Source organism: Anolis sagrei, chromosome 1, assembly GCF_037176765.1.
Source record: "Anolis sagrei isolate rAnoSag1 chromosome 1, rAnoSag1.mat, whole genome shotgun sequence".
Taxonomy (NCBI): domain Eukaryota; kingdom Metazoa; phylum Chordata; class Lepidosauria; order Squamata; family Dactyloidae; genus Anolis; species Anolis sagrei.
In genome coordinates, this window is record NC_090021.1 from 306721066 (window position 1) to 306738787 (window position 17722).

A 17722-nucleotide genomic window follows, 5' to 3' on the forward strand; every position below is an offset into this window, starting at 1 on the left:
CAATTATTTCAAGCTCTCTGTGTTTAGTTCTCCCATTCCACCTTTCCTTTAGAATAGAGCTGGGGTTTTGACTCAAACATCCCTGCTGGGAAGTGTCTATTTGCCACTTAGCTGCAGATGAATGTGTCTTTCCTCATGCTTTCACTTGGAGTGCTGAATGAACTTTACAGCCCCCATAGCTGATGATAGGTTCTCATTCTGTTTCTTCTCAAGGTCTGAACAAGCTGTGCTCTTTCAATGATCAATGTTTTTCTCTGTTGAACAAGGGAAGAAAGAAGCCAAGTATGGAAATGGATGGTTTGTGTTTTGACTATTTCCGTGTCAGTTAAGCCTCTTCAGTGTTCTTTGATCCTAGACTTATTGGGCTGGGGTATTTCTACATCTTGAATTGTGGTTATATGCGTGTATATATCTGTAGAGATTATATGGTGGGGCAAGAAACACCTATGTACAAAAAAGTAATGGTTTCACATGGAACACTGGTCTTGATCCTTTAATCCTGTTTTGATCCAACCATCAAAAGCAGAGGAGAGAAGCTTGTCTTGACAAGCTGACATCTCAAACCATAATAACGGGGGTTTTATAACTGTGTAAAGGGCCATCAGCTGTCCTAAGCCTTTTTCTGCATGAACAGATGGACTAAAACTCTCTCTAGTTCAGACTTTGTGATTGTTGTTTATATGCCTTTAAGTCATTTCCGATTTATAGTGACCTTATAACAGGGTTTTCTTGGCACAATTTATTTGAGGGATTACTTTTGCCTCCCTGCAAGGCTGAGTGAATACGGCCAACGTGTTGCAGGGTGGCAAGGTTTATATTGCTGCGCCATTGCTCAGCAGCTTGCCAAACTGTTGGTCTCATGGACAAGTGAGGAATTGAACCCTGGTCTCCTGAGTCCTAGTCCAATGCTCAAAGTACTACAGTAAAGTGTCTCTCATGACTTACACTTAAGGGAATGCAATAAGTCTTTTGTGTACCAGTGGTCCCTGGTTCTGTCCTTCATATCTCCATCAAGAAATGGAAAAGACTTCTGTCTAAAATCCATAGAAAAGTACTTCCAATTAATGTGAACAATATCAAGGTGAATGCACCAAACAGTGTATGGCACTTTGCTATATCTTCCTATGATCCAAGGAAAGAAATTATCTTTGGTGTCACACTAGACAGTACATTTAGCACATTTATAGAAGTGCTCCTTCAAGTGGTAAAGGACATGTTCTAGTATGTAATTTTCTATACCACCATATCTTGCATTTATCATTGTTTGTTTTGTAATTGGTTATTGGAAAGTAATTTTTTATTAATTAATTATTTATTTACCCTATTTATACCCCGCGTTTCTCTACCCCGAAGGGGACTCAAGGCAGCTTACAACAGAGGCAATTATTCAATGCCATAAAACACAATTTCAAAAAATTAAAATTAAAAATTAAGTTAAAATTAATACATATTAGATACTTAAAAACATTACATTCCATAGTAAAATCACACCAACCATAATCATGGTCTAAGCCATTCCATAGTCATTGCACATATTGCAAACCTGTTATTGTACTGCACTATTCTCTGAAAGCTTGATCCCACAGCCAAGTTTTTACTTTTTTTCTGAAGGCTAGGAAGGAAGGGGCTGATCTAATGTCACTGGGGAGGGAGTTCCATAGCTGAGGGGCCACCATTGAAAGGCCCTGTCTCTCATCCCCACCAGTCGCACTAGCGAAGGGATGGGACCGAGAGCAGGGTCTCCTCCAGTGATCTTAATTTCTTAGGTGGTTCATAGGAGGAGATACCTTCAGACAGGTAAGCTGGGCTGGAACCGTTTAGGGCTTTAGAGGCTACACCCAGCACTTTGAATTCTGCTCGGAAGCAGACTGGCAATGACAGCCAGTGGAGCTGACATAACAGGGGAGTCCCTGTATGCCACTCCGGTGAGCAATCTTGCTGCCAGCTGTTGGACCAATTGAAACTTCCGAACAGTCTTCAAAGGCAACCCCACGTAGAGCGCGTTGCAGTAGTTATATGGAATTGAAAATGGATTTAATTAGCAAGTCTGATTGCTGAGGTTCTTTGAATAAATTTAATTTTCTGTGTGAAAATACAGGAGGTCCCCAAGTTACAAACAAAATAGGTTTTGTAGGTTTGTTCTTCAGTTGAATTTGTTTGTAAGTCAGAACAGGTACATTTTAAAGTGGATTTTGAAAAGTTTGGCTTGCTATGGAAACAAGGATTTGTGACAAAGCTTCAGATGAGAGACCTTTTCCCCATGATAACTCTTCCAGGAGTGAATTTTTCTTCCTAGGTGTAGATCTCTCTCACTTCTTGTTGTCTCACCCCCGTTTGTGACTATGAATTGTTTGTAGCTTAAGATCTTCTGGGGAGGCCCTGCTCTCGGTCCGCCAGCCTCGCAAGTATGCTTGGCGGGTACGAGGGACAGGGCCTTCTCGGCGGTGGCCCCACGCCTGTGGAACTCGCTCCCCAGCGAGATCAGGTCAGCTTCTTTCCTCCTTTCTTTTAGGAAGAAGGTTAAATCATGGCTCTGGGACCAAGCCTTTGGACAGCAAGCATGACAGCACCTTAGATGTTGAACCGGACTTAAATTGGTTATATGGTTGATGGCAATGTTTTTAATGTGTTTTTAACTTAATGTTTTATTTACTGTTTTAAACTGTTGCTATTTGTGTTTATATTTGTATTATATTGAGGCTTAAAATTGTGGCTGGTTTGTAAGCCACCCTGAGCCCCCCCCCCCCCCCATCGGGGTTGAGAAGGGCGGTGTAGAAATATTGGAAATAAATATTGGAAAAATTGTAAGTCAAATGTTTTTAACTTGAGCACTGCCTATACACTAGTATGTCTTTTCTCCCATTTCTAACTTGACCCTTTGAAGATACACTTCAAATGTCTCTCAAATGCCCATGAGAATGGTCTTTGCAAATCAGATCAGAAGCCTAAATAATCCAGCGCTATGTGGCAGACTGTTTCCTGTTGAAGTATACAAGCAAAGTGTGTGTGAATTTGATGACTTTGTTTGCTTGTCTCCAGCATCTAACCTTCAAAGGATGCTTGGTTCCCCAGCTGCTAAAGTAAATGAGAAAATCAGATTTAACTCTTAACTCCTTCATTTCAATCCTATGGTCACCTACAGTTTTGTATTTATCTTTCTCGCTGCTTCTAGCTCCCCATTGCTTAAAGTAAAGATGAGGAACCATGGCTCAAGAAGACCTTGGCCTAGTCCCATGCAGTTTTCAGAGGGAAGAGATGAGGTTCCACAATAAAAATATACACTACATATTTCATCTTTGTGGCAAAATGCACACTCCTTTGCTTCTTTCAATGTCCACTGTTGTTTCTGAATGTTCTTAGTCCGGCTTCCAGTGAGCAGCTCCCAAAGAAATGCGAACCTCGATCAGTTATCAGACAACAATCTTTTTTTAAAAAAATGAGATGCTACAAATGACACTTTTTAAAAACCATTTAGGGAAAAAGAACATATCACGTTTGGTCTCGAATCATAATAGAAAAGGAAGTTTTCATTCAAGAACTCCAAAAACTTGGAAGGCAGGTGAGGTAGCATGCAAGTGGATATATGGATGTGTTACTGCCGGACCCTTGCTGGGACAGTCTGTGGCAGCAAAACCCAAAATCTTATAGCACCTTAAACACTAGTTCATTTTTATAGGTTACCAACTTTTATCTAATGCATAAATTAAAGCTATCTATAGTGCATTCAGTTACCCCATGAGCTAGCTGACCCTGTATTGATGTTAATACACTGCTTGTTCCATGGAAAGGAGATTTGCTTACCACTTAGAAGAAGTATGTAAACCTCACTTGACCATTTGGCAGCAAAGAGGACCAGGATGTATGGGTTTACACAGCTGTCATAGAAGCAGAAGGGAATCTGACGTTGCCGAGCATTTAATGGAGTGATAAGGACTGCTTCTATTCCCTGTGCTTACTCTTGTTAAGGTGTCTGGTAGAGAGGTTAGAACACAGACTGCTGTTTGACATTACTCATCAATAGCATTATGTGGGTCTGCCTGTGAGCTGTAGAACTGAGCTTGCTTGCTTTTTCATTTCCTTTCTCTACTAACTTTCCCACCCACATTTCCCCCTTTGCTTTTTTTCCCTGGGAGCTGCATGAGATGGAGCCAACCAAGCAAACAAGGATTGAGATCCAGCTGGGTTGCCTCTTGTCAGCCTCCAAAAGAGGAGCGTCACCAGATGCCTGCTCAGAGTGTAGCCAGCTCTCTGTGTAAGATAAGCCAAGAGCACCTGGAAGCATTACAAAGCTTTGCAGAGGGAGTGCAACTTCTGAGAATTCAGCTGCCCTACCTAAGGGAGATTTTAAAAATCTTCCAGCCAGAGTTTGGAAAAGCTCTTAAAATCATAAAGTTGGAAGAAACCACACAAGCTATCCATCCATTTTTCTGCTGGCTTCACTACTTGCTCTATTACATCAGCATCAGGTTGATGAAATCCCTGTGTGGTTTTCCCTGATAATTTGTGAGTGTGTTAGATTGGGTTGGAGCTGATGTCAGTTTTAAGCCATTACATCTGAAAGTTACCTGTCTGGAGAAGGCCAGACTAGACCCAAACCTTTGACACCCAGAAAGCCCACTGCATAGAAAGATACGCCAAGAAGCTTTTGCTGAGCCTTTAAGATTTGTGATTTTGATCAGAAAATACCATGCAGTGAAGTCTAGCTGATGGCTGCCAGGGAGAAGACCTCCTCTTTGACAACAACTTAGTTGTCAAATATCCTCCCCAGAAAACAAACCGGGCAACAATTTTGCCTAGTTCTTCCAGTCTATTTATATGTTCTTTTATGGCTTTATATAGAACATTAAGATTGTTTTACTTTTAAATTTTTAAAATCTAACTGTGCTGATTTGATCGATCTTGTCTTTACTATGATGTGTTTTATATGGCCATTGATTTTTTTTTATTGCTTACACTGTATTTTTAATTGATTTGTATATGCTGAATAAAGTCCCATAAATACCTAATTGTGAGGACGGTCCACTATGTCTTTTATTGGGGAAGCAGATCCAATATTGATTCCAAGATGTCTGCCTAGAATCATTGTGTTAGGCTGGTGCATGCTGATCTTGAGAGTTAAGTCCTATTAAGAGTACTGGCAACTGTGACTCATGCCCCAGCTTCCTTGATGGTATTTAAGGGTGTCTCAGCATGTCGGTATAAAAAACCAGCAGCTAACAATGAAATGCACATGTAAAAATGGCCCACTGCCTTCTAGATCTTTTTTTTAAAAAAATCAACGCTCATCCACAATTTTACCAATGGCGAGGAATTATGGAAGTTGTAGTACAATAATATTTGCACTTGCCAAAAATTGGAGACAAAAGGAGATTCCTAAAAAAGAGGACTGATTGAAGAAAGTTTTGGAGGTAATGAACATGGACAAGCTTACCTATTGGATAACTCCCAAACAAACGAACTGGGACCTGGTTAAGAACTACTTTAAGCAATTAAAGATAGACTTAATAATATGATTAAACAAATACTCACAAGAAGATTAGAAACCACAAGGATGTTTAATCTAATTTTGTAATTTGCCCCTTGCCCATTCTTCAAAACTTTTTTTTTAATTTCATAGCAAAAGCATTGCATAAATTAGTATAAAACTGATAAAAATAGAAGGTGCACAGGTGGCTAAATATCTTTTGACCAAAAATGGGCAACAGCAATGGCATTGTCTGTAGCCTCCAACAATTCTTCCTCTGTACATGAGACAGGGCATAGTGGACAAGCATACAGATGTGGAGTTGTCTGTTCTGCTCCACAGTCACACAAGGTGTGGGATTCTTTTAGGTAGTGCCATTTTGCCAGGTTGTCTTTTGATCTGCCCACTCCACTTCTGAGTCTGTTCAGGGACTTCTTCAAAACTAATCAGCCCTTTTGTGGTGAATATGGATTAGACAACTAGACTGGGAGACAGAAATAAGCATACCCATAACTCTTCTTGGCTTAGCATCTTAATCACTGCTGCAGATGTCTAGGTTTAGATAGAGTTGGCCTCTTTCTTCCTTACCATTAACCCCACATTTCTCTTAGGATAGTAGGAGTTCCTGAAGTTTGAAATCAGCATGGTCACCCCAAGAAAGGACAGAAACGTATCCTCATTGCCCATGGGAATTGATGCTCCATAAATTCCAAAGAATACTGAAGCAATTATTTCCACATCAGAACTAATCAGTCAAATGCTATGAAGTGTCTTCACTGAACAGTGTATCAATGGTTTTGAGCACTACTGAGAGCACTACAGGCTAGATCAGGCATGGTCAGACTTCAGCCCTCCAGGTGTTTTGGACTTCCACAATTCTTAACAGCCTGAGAGTTGAAGTCCAAAACACCTGGAGGGTCAACATTTGACCATGGCTGGACTAGAGCAAGTGTGGCTGGTTGTGATCCACCAAATGTTTCATGGCTGCAACTGTGAGAATTGGCTGTGTTGGCAAGATTAGAGAAAACCAGCAGACCAAATTATACATAAACACATTACAAAGGAGGTCCCCACTTTTCCTCAGAAGGAGTGGAATTGCAATGATAGAAGCAGCAGCTAACAAAGTTGGATCTACCTAGCCAAAAGAGTTTCCCTTCATACCAGACACCACCTTGAGCAAAGAGAAGCTTTCCTTTTAACAGCTGTGCATGTTTTGGACATTGTCTGGATTGTGCATGACCCATATATTAGCAGAGCATTTCCAAATTCTTGCCAAACCTGCCTTTGGAAAGACCCAGAGATGCTCTTCAGCAACATTTCTGCTTTGGAAGGAGCTGTTTGGCAAAAATAGCAGGAGAAACCTTATCTGTTATGCATCATACATTAATAAGCATTGCTAAGGCTGTTCTCTGAGTAAAACCTCAAGCCTGACTGTTGCTTTCAAATCTTACTGATGTTGCTGGGAAAAGGCTGGTACCTAATAAATCTGAGTACTGTGTATTTCCCTCACAGCAAAAACACCATTGCTGTAAGAACAATAGTAAGAGTCTGTCGGAGATGTGTAAGTCTGAAACTGCTGGGGGGGGGGGGGACAAAAATGCGTGTGGAGGAATGCACAAGAAAAATGTTGTAAGTTAAATGCGTGCTAGAATGTGTAAGGAAAAAATCCTGAGCAGAATACTCTGAGAAAATTTAAGGTGGAAATAGTTACTGTACCTGTTTTTATTCCAGCATACCTGCTTAGGAGAGCAATGGCCAACCTCGATAAAATAGTTAAGAGCAGAGACATCACACTGGTAACAAAGATCCGCATAGTTAAAGCAATGGTATTCCCCATAGTAACCTATGGATGTGAGAGCTGGGCCATAAGGAAGACTGAGAAAAGGAAGACAGACACTTTTGAACTGTGGTGCTGGAGGAAAATTCTGAGAGTGCCTTGGACTGCAAGAAGATCCAGCCTGTCCATACTCCAGGAAATAAAACCCAACTGCTCACTGGAGGGAGGATATCAGAGGCAAAGAAGTACTTTGGTCGCATAATGAGAAGACAGGAAGGCTTGTAGAATATAATGATGCTGGGGAATCATATCATAGAGTTGGAAGAGACCTCATGGACCATCCAGTCCAACCCCCTGCCAAGAAGCAGGAAATCGCATTCAAAGCACCCCCAACAGATGGCCATCCAGCCTCTGCTTAAAAGCCTCCAAAGAAGAAGCCTCCACTACACTCCGGGGCAGAGAGTTCCACTGCAGAACAGCTCTCACAGTCAGGAAGTTCTTCCTAATGTTCAGGTGGAATCCCTTTTCCTGTAGCTTGAAGACATTGCTCGGTATCCTAGTCACCAGGGCAGCAGAAAACAAGCTTGCTCCCTTCTCCCTATGACTCCCCCTCAAATATTTACACATGACTATCATGTCTTCTCTCGGCCTTCTCTTCTGCATGCCCAGCTCTTTAAGCCATTCCTCATAGGGCTTATTCTGCAGAACCTTGATCATTTTAGTTGCCCTCCTCTGGACACATTCCAGCTTGTCAAATGGAAGGAAAAAGAAAAAGAGGCCAAGCAAGGGCAAGACGGGTGGATGTTACAAGGGATCATGATCCCGATCCAGTTCAAATATCTGCATCACTCCTACAGTCCCCTAATTATCCATAATGCTACGTAGATGTAAAACACTCATTTCCATTAACAGAACTGAAAAAAGGAAATCAAAACCAGAAAATGTAATTTTAGGAGATACTAGACATAAAGGTTTACCTGTTAAATACATTGTAGAAATAATAACCAGAGTACCTGCATCTGGAGGTGTATGTATATTAGGGCTCACTCCCTAAGGCTCATCGGTGTCTACAGAGAGCTCTCAAGGGCTTCTCAAGATCTCTGCAGATGCCTGTCATGGAGCATCCAGCTACAGGAAAAGAGCTGGGTTCATCCCCACTCATTCCCCTGCTCCCCTAAAACAAAGAAGCCTAGTTTTTCAGCCCTTTTAGGCTGAAAAAGCTCCCTGCCTCTTATACTTGGATGAGGGTCATGACAGGAAGGCTTGGCTGAAAGAAGGGCACAGCAACCCAGTTCTCCTTCCTCTGCTCCTCTCTTGCGCAGTGCACACCTTTCTCTCCTCCCTTCTCAGCACCAGTCTTTCCCACTTTTCTTTATTCTTATACACACAGCATTTCCCCCAAAATGTATAGTTTAAATAAACTATGGTGATTATCGGAAGATACGCATGTTTACATTGAAGGAGGTTAAAATAATGGTTTGATCAGAGTTGAACAGTCTTTGCTTTAAATTTGCTGTAAATTATCTTAAATTACAGTTTTATGTAAATATCCAAAAACATTTAACCTACTGATACCTCAAATAATGTAATTTTATTGGTATCTATTTTTATTTTGAAATTTACCAGTAGCTACTGCATTTCTCACCCTTGGCTTACATTTGAGTCAATATGTTTTTCCAGTCTGCTGCTTATATTTGGGTCGGTTTATACTCGCGTATATATGGTGAGTTTTAGTTGAGAGTTTGGATGACACTGCTCACAGAGTGAGCTTTGGGGTCAGATCAGAATGCTGACAACAACCATAAAAATGCACTATGGCATAAATCCAATTTATGACATCATAATTAACTAAGAGCATGCCAGTCATTCTGAGTGGGAAGGAGGGAGATGAATATATGAACACAATTTTGTACACATTTATATATATATATATATATATATATATATATATATATATAATCCATTTCCATTGTTTGCTGGGGGGAAAACTAGAAGTCTGGGGTTTTTTTTCATCCTTTTCATGGCTCCCCCCCCCCCCCCCCCGCCCTTTCCAGGTCTTCATGGCTCTAGTTGTAGATGCTGTTTCTATGATTTATTTATGCTTATTCCCCATGCTTTTCAAACCCTTTCTCTTCCATGTTTTAAAGGTTTCTTCTCCTTCCTTGACGGGGACTTCTTTTCTTATTATCTGTCTAAAAAAATCGAGCTGTCTTGGTGGAGCAAAACTGGCGAGTAGCAAGGGATTCTGCCTGACGCTTGGTAGTCAGCCTACCTGTTCACCCGCCCACGCAAAAAGGACAGATAATAAGTGTTCTATGTCAGCTATAGGAAGTTTGGCCACTGGAGATCAGCTGTAGCAGTAAAAAGCAACATAGGAGGATGTTTCTTCATAAAGGGATCTTGTAGCACCTTTCAGGATGAGAGAAACATTGATAGCAGAAGTTTTCATAGACTGAAGTCTATTTCATTTAATGCCAGAACTTCACTCCTTGTATCTACCGGAGTAGAGTTAATTTTACAAAACCTTATGCTACTAATTTATTTCTCTGTTAGTCTCAAGGGTGCTACAAGACCCCTAGCTGTGCCCACCACACATTGCTGTGGCCAACCTTCCCTCCCTCTTTCTCTCTTTCTTTTTCTTCTTCCCTTTTTCCCTCTTTCCTTCCCTTTTTTCTTTCATTCTCTCCTTTCTTCCTTCTCTTCCTCTTCCCTTTCTTCCCGCCCCTCTTTCTTTCCCCTTTCTTTCTCTCCTTTCTCCCTTCTCTACCTATTCTTGCACTGCAACTTCCAACAGTCCTCCTGATCTATCTATCTATCTATCTATCTATCTATCTATCTATCTATCTATCTTTAATCTATCTGTCTTATCTATCTGGAGGATTACTGGGAGTTGCACTCCAGGAATAGGAAATTGGAAATATTCATGGACTGGGATGCTCTCAAATAAATCCAAGGAGAAGAAAGCTTGTAGCTTGGAAGTAGTGCATTTGGATCATCCTCCTCTCCTAAAGGGCCTGGTCTAGGGTATGCTGGGAGCTGTAGTCCAGAAGAGAGTGTGGATATGCTATTATGTGTTTTGTTTGTCAGGGGGAGTCATTTTGCTCATGCATTGTAGCATCTGTTTGTGTTTTTGGCTTTTTAAGTCCCTTCCGTGGGTTTTCGGTGTTTTTATGAGTGATGGTCACTTGTTGGCCTGATAGGTGTATTGTGTCCAAATTTTGTGTCAATTCACCCAGTGGTTTTTGAGTTATGTTAATCCCACAAACAAATATATTTTTATTTATATAGATGTAATAACTCCTGCCCTCTTTTTCATGATGGGCCCTAGCCATAACACTGTCTTATCCACCCCATTGCAAAGAATATGCTTCCTTCATGCACTTTGCTGCATTCTTTTCCATTTTGCTCTGTCCTTGTTCCAATGCCCTGCAGGAAAGTAATCTGTTAATTGTGTTTGTCTTCAAAGTGCTGAACTGTATATAAACCTTACCATGCAAAAAATTAAACCAAATAGCATTTTATGAGATGAATTGGCTAGGAGCTGACATTTCTGGAAGTCTCTCACTAAAGTATACTTCATTTCATCAGTATCTGCATTCAAGTAGTCTTTGAAAACTGACACGTTTTGTTTCATTCATTCAATTTTATTCATTATTGGTATTTTATACATTCAGATTATTTGATTAGTGCTGCTGTATTTCTTTAGGATTTATATTGTTTTAAAAGGTTTAGTTTGTTCTTTAAGAAAACGTTTGTCGGCTGCAGTGTTCCCAAAAGAATTGAGAAGTGTGGTAGATCGCTATGTTATCCTAATTTTTTAAAAATTGAGGTTAAACCAGAGTTCACTGGTTCAGGGGTGGTGAAGAGCCTGGCTCAATACAAGCCACGGATTAAGTGCCAAAACAAGTATCTAAGCAGAAGGGTGAGGGAGGGGTGCTTGCTTCAGTTGCTTGTTGTTGGGTTCATATGAATTATGAGGGTGGGAAAGATCAACAAGGGTAGCAAAAAACCACATTCCCCAAGTTCATGCACAGCCAGAATAAGAAGGCTCTAACATTGTGCATTCCCCATCAGTAGAAATACGTAACTTTAGAGCATCCAGATAATGTTGCAAAGTATCTCTCAGGAGCAGTTTTCATTATCCAGAAAAATAGCTTTTGTGGCTTCTGAGTTAAGCATAGTAAAGGTAAAGGTTTCTCCGTGACATTAAGTCTAGTCATGTCTGACTCTGGAGGTGGTGCTCATCTCCATTTCTAAGCTGAAGAGCTGGCATTATCCATAGATGCCTCCAAGATCACGTGGCCAGCATGACTGTATGGAGCACTGTTACCTTCCCGCCAAGACGGTACTCACATTTGCATGTTTTTGAACTGCTAGGTTTGCAGAAACTGGGGCTAACAGTGGGAATTCACCCCATTCCCCAGATTTGAACTGAGCAAGTTCAGCAGCTCAGCAGTTTAACCCACTGAGCCACCGGGGGCTCCAAGTTCAGCATACTGGAAGATAATAGAGATCAAATGATACCCAAAGTATGGGAACATTTTTAATCATTGCTTGCATTATTGGTCCATCTTGTTCAGTATTGACTGTGCAAGCTGGCACCAGCTGTCCAGAGTTTCAGTTAGGGAAGCTTTTGAGCTTTTGCTGGCAATGCCAAGAAACAATTCCTTGACCCTTTATGTGCAAAACAGGGGTTCTGCAAAACTGTACTAGAACCGGTTTCCTAGTTCTTTGTTCAGCCATCTCAATGAAAGGTTCTGTGAAGTTCAAATCCCTGCACTTCTAGTATAGTAAATGGGACAAAACTCAGATTCAAATGTCTACTCAGCCATGGAGTTGCTGGTTACCATCATCGTTACTTATCTCACAGTTATGAAGTTAAAATGTTGTATGGGAAAGACATGTTCAGTACAACCCCTGTAGCTTTGAGATTGATACCTATGGTTTCTCTGCAGACCATACTTCAGCTGTACTTCATAAAAAGAAAAATCAGCCTGTTTAGGAAGCCTTGCAAATGCTAGTTTGTTATCAGTATTTATTTATTTATTCATTTATTTATTGTGTCAGAAGCAATTTGAGAATGCAGTTATAATGTATCTAAAAACACAAAGTTAAAAACTTGGCATTATTCTAAATTTTCTTTGACCAGAAGCTGGCCAGTTGGAGTGCCTCTGGTGTTTCTGTGAGAAGGTCCTCTGTGGCACATGTGGCACGGCTCAGACTACATTGTAGTAGGTGGTCTATGGTTTACTCTTCTCCACACTCGCATGTGGTGGACTCCGCTTTATGGCCCCATTTCTTACGTTTGGCTCTGCATTCCGTGTTGCCAGAGCAGTCTGTTCAGCGCCTTCCACATCGCCCAGTCTTCTGTGTGCCTAGAAGGGAGTTTCTCATCCATTATCAGCATCTGATTGAGGTTCCGAGTTTTAGCCTGGCACTGTTGGACTCTCACTTGCTAAGGTGTTCCTACGAGTATCTCTGTAGATCTTAGAAACACATTTCTTGATTTAAGACACTGGCATCCTGGCTGATATCTGAACAGAGGATGGGCCGGAGATGTCAATGCCTTGGCCCTTTCATTACTTGTCATCATCAGTAATTGATTGATTATTATACCTATTTTATATTCCTAAATATCTAGGGTCGCAAAAATAAATTTCAGGCCAAATAGGGTTGTGAGTGGGAAACCCTGTTCTAGGTTATTCTGTGGTATACTTCTCCTAGAAATTTCTATCAACCTAGGACATTCCTAGCAAGGATAATCTATAATCACAGAGAAGGTATGCTATTATATTAAGTTTGCTGTTGTTAAGGTATATTCAGGAATGTATTCCCACTAATATGGGGATTGTACTATACAGTGCATTGAGCTCCTTGTTGGAAGGGCAAGATATAGATGAAATAAACAATCAATAAACAACACAGTGATTTCGGTTAAAATGCATTTCCCCTGTTTGTGTGTCATTTATTTAGGGCTTAAGAATGGCAAGATTATTCTATATTTTTATAGTGATTACTTGCCTCTTTGGGTGCACATGCTGTTCTTTCTCTTTGAAGTTGATTCATACCATATGATGGCAATAGGTTTGCTATGTTTACAGCATAAATCTTTCTCGGGAATACACACAAGCACGAAATGGGAATGTACGTCTCCAAATGCTTATACTTTGGTCTGAGAGCTGAGATTGCCATGGCTCCCTGATGGGTTCTTTCTGCCTATTTCAAGATGCACATTTCCCCTTTGAACTTCTGTCTTTCCCAATAGAGAAAATAGTGATGTAAACACAGCAAATGTTATTATTAGCAGGCTTTAGGTTGACTTTGACTTATGGTGATCCTATGAACGTGAGACCTCCAAACCCTGTCCCCAATAGCCCTACTCAGGTCCTGCAGACTCAAAGCCATTGCTTTCCTTACTGAGTCTTTCCTTACTGGAATCAAGTTTCCCTCTTTTCCTAGTACCTTCCACATTCCCAAACATTATCGTCTTTTCTGGAAAGCAGGGCTATTTCTTCTCATGATATGTCCAAAATATCACAGTCAGTTTAGTTGTTCAGGCTTTATTTGCTCCAGGATCTATTTTTTGTAGTTGGAATAGTATATAGCATCTGTAGAACTCTTCTCCAGTACTACACTTCAAATGAGTTGGTTTTCTTCCTATCCATTTTCTTCACTCTCCAACTTTCACAACCATATAGAGAAATCACGAACCATCCTAACTTTAATATCAAGTTATGTATCTTTACACTTGAGAATCTTGTTTACGTGCCCTTCTCAGTCCCAGTTGTTGTTGTTGTTGTTGTTGTTGTTGTTGTTGTTGTTGATCCATTCAGTCACTTCTGACTCTTCGTGACCTCATGAACCAGCCCACGCCAGAGCTCCTTGTTGGCCGTCACCACCCCCAGCTCCTTCAAGGTCAAGCCAGTCACTTCAAGGATACCATCCATCCATCTTGCCCTTGGTTGGCCCCTCCTCCTTTTTCCTTCCATTTTCCCAGCATCATTGTCTTCTCTAAGCTTTCCTATCTTCTCATTATGTGGCCAAAGTACTTCAACTTTGTCTCTAATATCCTTCCCTCCAATGAGCAGTCGGGCTTTATTTCCTAAAGTATGGACTGGTTGGATCTTCTAGTTGTCCAAGGCACTCTCAGAACTTTCCTCCAACACCACAGTTCAAAAGCATCTTCGCTCAACCTTCCCTATGGTCCGGCTCTCACATCCATAGTGACTATGGGGAATACCATTGCTTTAACTATTGCCAGTCATTGAATCATAGAATCATAGAGTTGGAAGAGACATCGTGGGTCATCCAGTCCAACCCCCTGCCAAGAAACAGGAAAATCACATTCAGAGCACCCCCGACAGATGGCTATTCAGCCTTTGTTAAAAGCCACTAAGGAAGGAGCCTCCACCACACTCCGGGGTATAGAGTTCTACTTCTGAACAGCTCTCGCAGTTAGTAAGTTCTTCCTCGTGTTCAGGTGGACTCTCCTTTCCTATAGTTTGAAGCCACTGTTCCACGTCCTAGTCTCCAGGGCAGCAGAAAACAAGCCTGCTTTCTCCTCACTATGACTTCCCCTCACATATTTATACATGGCCATCATGCCTCCTCTCAGCCTTCTCTTCCGAAGGCTAAACATGCCCATCTCTTTAAGCCGCTCCTCATAGGACTTGTTCTCATCTTTTTATTTCTTGACTGTAGACTCCACTGGTTAATGATTGAACCAAGGTAAGGCAAACCTTGAACTAATTCATTGTCTTGAAATACAGCAAAATTGCCAAAATAAAACGCGAAGTGATTTTAATCTGGGACTTGCAGAGCTGCATTTCTATAGCAATTCTGATAGGAAACAACAGGTAATAAAAGGAGTTTGGTCTTAAATATATTTTTATTGTTGTTCTAGAACATCTTGTTCATGTTGGGATAGGTGATGTTATGAGCAGTAGCAGTGTGTTCACCTCTAGTAAGTGGTTCCCTAGAGAAAGGCAGTGACCTATGAATGGGCCCGTGTTACACAACAAAGGTATGACGTTGCAGAGTCCTTACCTGTGTAGTCATGGGGGATAGCTGCAAGGAGATAGCTGTGAAATAGCACCTGGATCTCAACTGGCTGAACAATGGTTCTTTGAGTGCTTCTGGGGAAAGGTGAAGGGGAATTGTTGAAGGCTTTCATGGCTGGAATCACTGGGTTGTTGTAGGTTTTTTCGGGCTATATGGCCATGTTCTAGAGGCATTTTCTCCTGACGTTTCACCTGCATCTGTGGCAAGCATCCTCAGAGGTTGTGAGGTCTGTTAGAACTAGGCCATCAAATACTAATCAAAGTGGCCAGTTGAACCATTCACACCTAGCTCCAACAGACAAGAGTTCTTTGTCCCACCCTGGATATTCCACAGATATATAAGCCCAATTTTCCTAGTTCCAACAGACCTCACAACCTCTGAGGATGCTTGTCATAGATGCAGCTGAAACATCAGAAGAGAATGCCTCTAGAACATGGCCATATAGCCCGAAAAAACTACAACAACCCAGTGAAGGGGAATGTTTAAGAGTCTCCGACTCCAGTAGTTTACAGCTCCACCAATTCCTTCTCATCTCTGATACAAAGTCAGCTCATTCTTACTATAGCAGTTGTGCTCAGGCTGCTATCTCAAAAGATCATCATAATTTGCAATTATTTTCTGAACAGGCCAAATGCACAGCAGGGTTTCCGTGTACTGATGAATCTTTAGTTGCAATACTTAATTTTCCCTAGTTGGGAGCAGACAGTGTCCCAGTCCCTCTGCCCTTCCTTCCTTTTGCTTGAAAATTGTAACCTTAGCCAACACACTTCCTGCTACAGGAAAAAAATGACAGTGAGTGCTGAATTGGGTAGAATTGATGAATTACTGCAGTGACAAGAGGATGGGGTGGGTAAAATGTGTGTGTATGTTTAAAGATTTCCTCCCACGCACTCTCTGGCTGATGCTCAAGGCTGGGAATTATGTTCCAGCTGAGTGCGAGATGTATAAAAGGCATAACCTGGAGAAATGTGCTAGTGTTTTCTGGCAGGGGGAAGTGGGGGGCGCACAGTGAGAATGCCGATCATGCATTCACCAGGGGTTTCTTCTCTGGGATTTTGGCTTCCTTGGGAGCAAGTTGCACATTGCAGTTAGAGATGGAAGAAGAGCTTTCCAGATTGCCAGTCTATCTTATTCCCTTCTTCCAGACAACGCAGGAGTTGCTCGCTGCGTCCAAAAAGCCACGGAGGAGGGAAAGAGGCCAATTCTTCATGCATCATCAGCTGCGTATGCACCATAGCGGCCTCAGATGTACTGACAGCATTTTCCCTCTTGTGTCTCCAGAGGCCTCAGGGCACAGCTGCTGCTGTTGCTACTGCTGTACAGTGAGAAGAGGCTCCAAGGCTGATTCTGGGAACTTTGTCAGGACCTGCCAGAGACATAGAGAGAATTGCAAAGCCTTTGGCTAACCAGGATCTCAGAATTTTTCTGCTCTCTTTACTCCGCCCCATTACTTCCAGTAGCTTCACTGTCTGTGTTTCGGCTGTTCTTACCAGGTACGTGGCAATTAATGTGTTTCAAGTTGGGAAGGGGCAAACTTGCACAGGTAAGAACATTATTTTAGAACACCTCATCCTTCAGCAACTTCCAGCATCTCTAGAGAATTCATTCCAGCTTCTGCCGTTTTATATTTACTCACAAGAAAGAGTCTAGAATGGAAGCACTGCCCTGAGAAGTTCGTTATCTTCTATTTTGAGTGCACAGTAGTGTTTAGATTTCAATTGGATTCTATCTTCTACAGCAGTGGTTCTCAACCTGTGAGTCCCCAGATGTTTTGGCCTTCAACTCCCAAAATTCCTAACAGCTGGTAAACTGACTGGGATTTCTGGGAGTTGTAGGCCAAAAACACCTGGGGACCCACAGGTTGAGAACCACTGTTCTACAGTGTGATGCTTAGAGCTTTTGCTTCTTCAACAATGGGGAAGCCTTGATGCTAAGAATAAGTTTTTAGTCTGTTTTGGAAGCCATCTATTTTTTTTCATCATTGACTAGGGCAGCATATCTCAACCTGTGGTTCGGGACCCCTGGAGGGGTCGCAAGGGGGTGACAGAGGGTCGCCAAAGACTATCCGAAAACACAGTATTTTCTGTTGGTCATGGGGGTTTTGTGTGGGAAGTTTGGCCCAATTCTATTGTTGATGGGTTTCAGAATGCTCTTTGATTGTAGGTGAAGTATAAATCCCAGCAACTACAACTCCCAGATGTCAAGGTCTATTTTCCCCCAAACTCCACCAGTGTTCACATTTGGATATATTCAGTATTCGCGCCACGTTTGGTCCTGATCCAGTTCTGGGCACCACAATTGAAGGGAGATGTTGACAAGCTGGAATGTTTCCAGAGGAGAGCGACTAAAATGATCCAGGGTCTGGAGAACATTTATTTATTTATTTATTTATTTATTTATTTATTTATTTACAACATTTA

The 17722-nt window shown here is 41.6% G+C and overlaps 1 protein-coding gene across 2 annotated transcripts in view; it reads left to right on the top strand.

The window, feature by feature from the left end:
- The window catches only part of TMEM63C (transmembrane protein 63C), a 101744-nt gene that overhangs the window by 12084 nt on the left and 71938 nt on the right, over positions 1-17722 (top strand). The window contains exon 2 of one of the 2 annotated variants that reach the window (XM_060757964.2): positions 16584-16795. The exons of the other annotated variant lie outside the window; for it this stretch is intronic. The gene's annotated coding sequence lies outside the window, so the exon portion shown is untranslated. The remainder of the gene's footprint in view (positions 1-16583; positions 16796-17722) is intronic. 2 annotated transcript variants of the gene reach the window in all.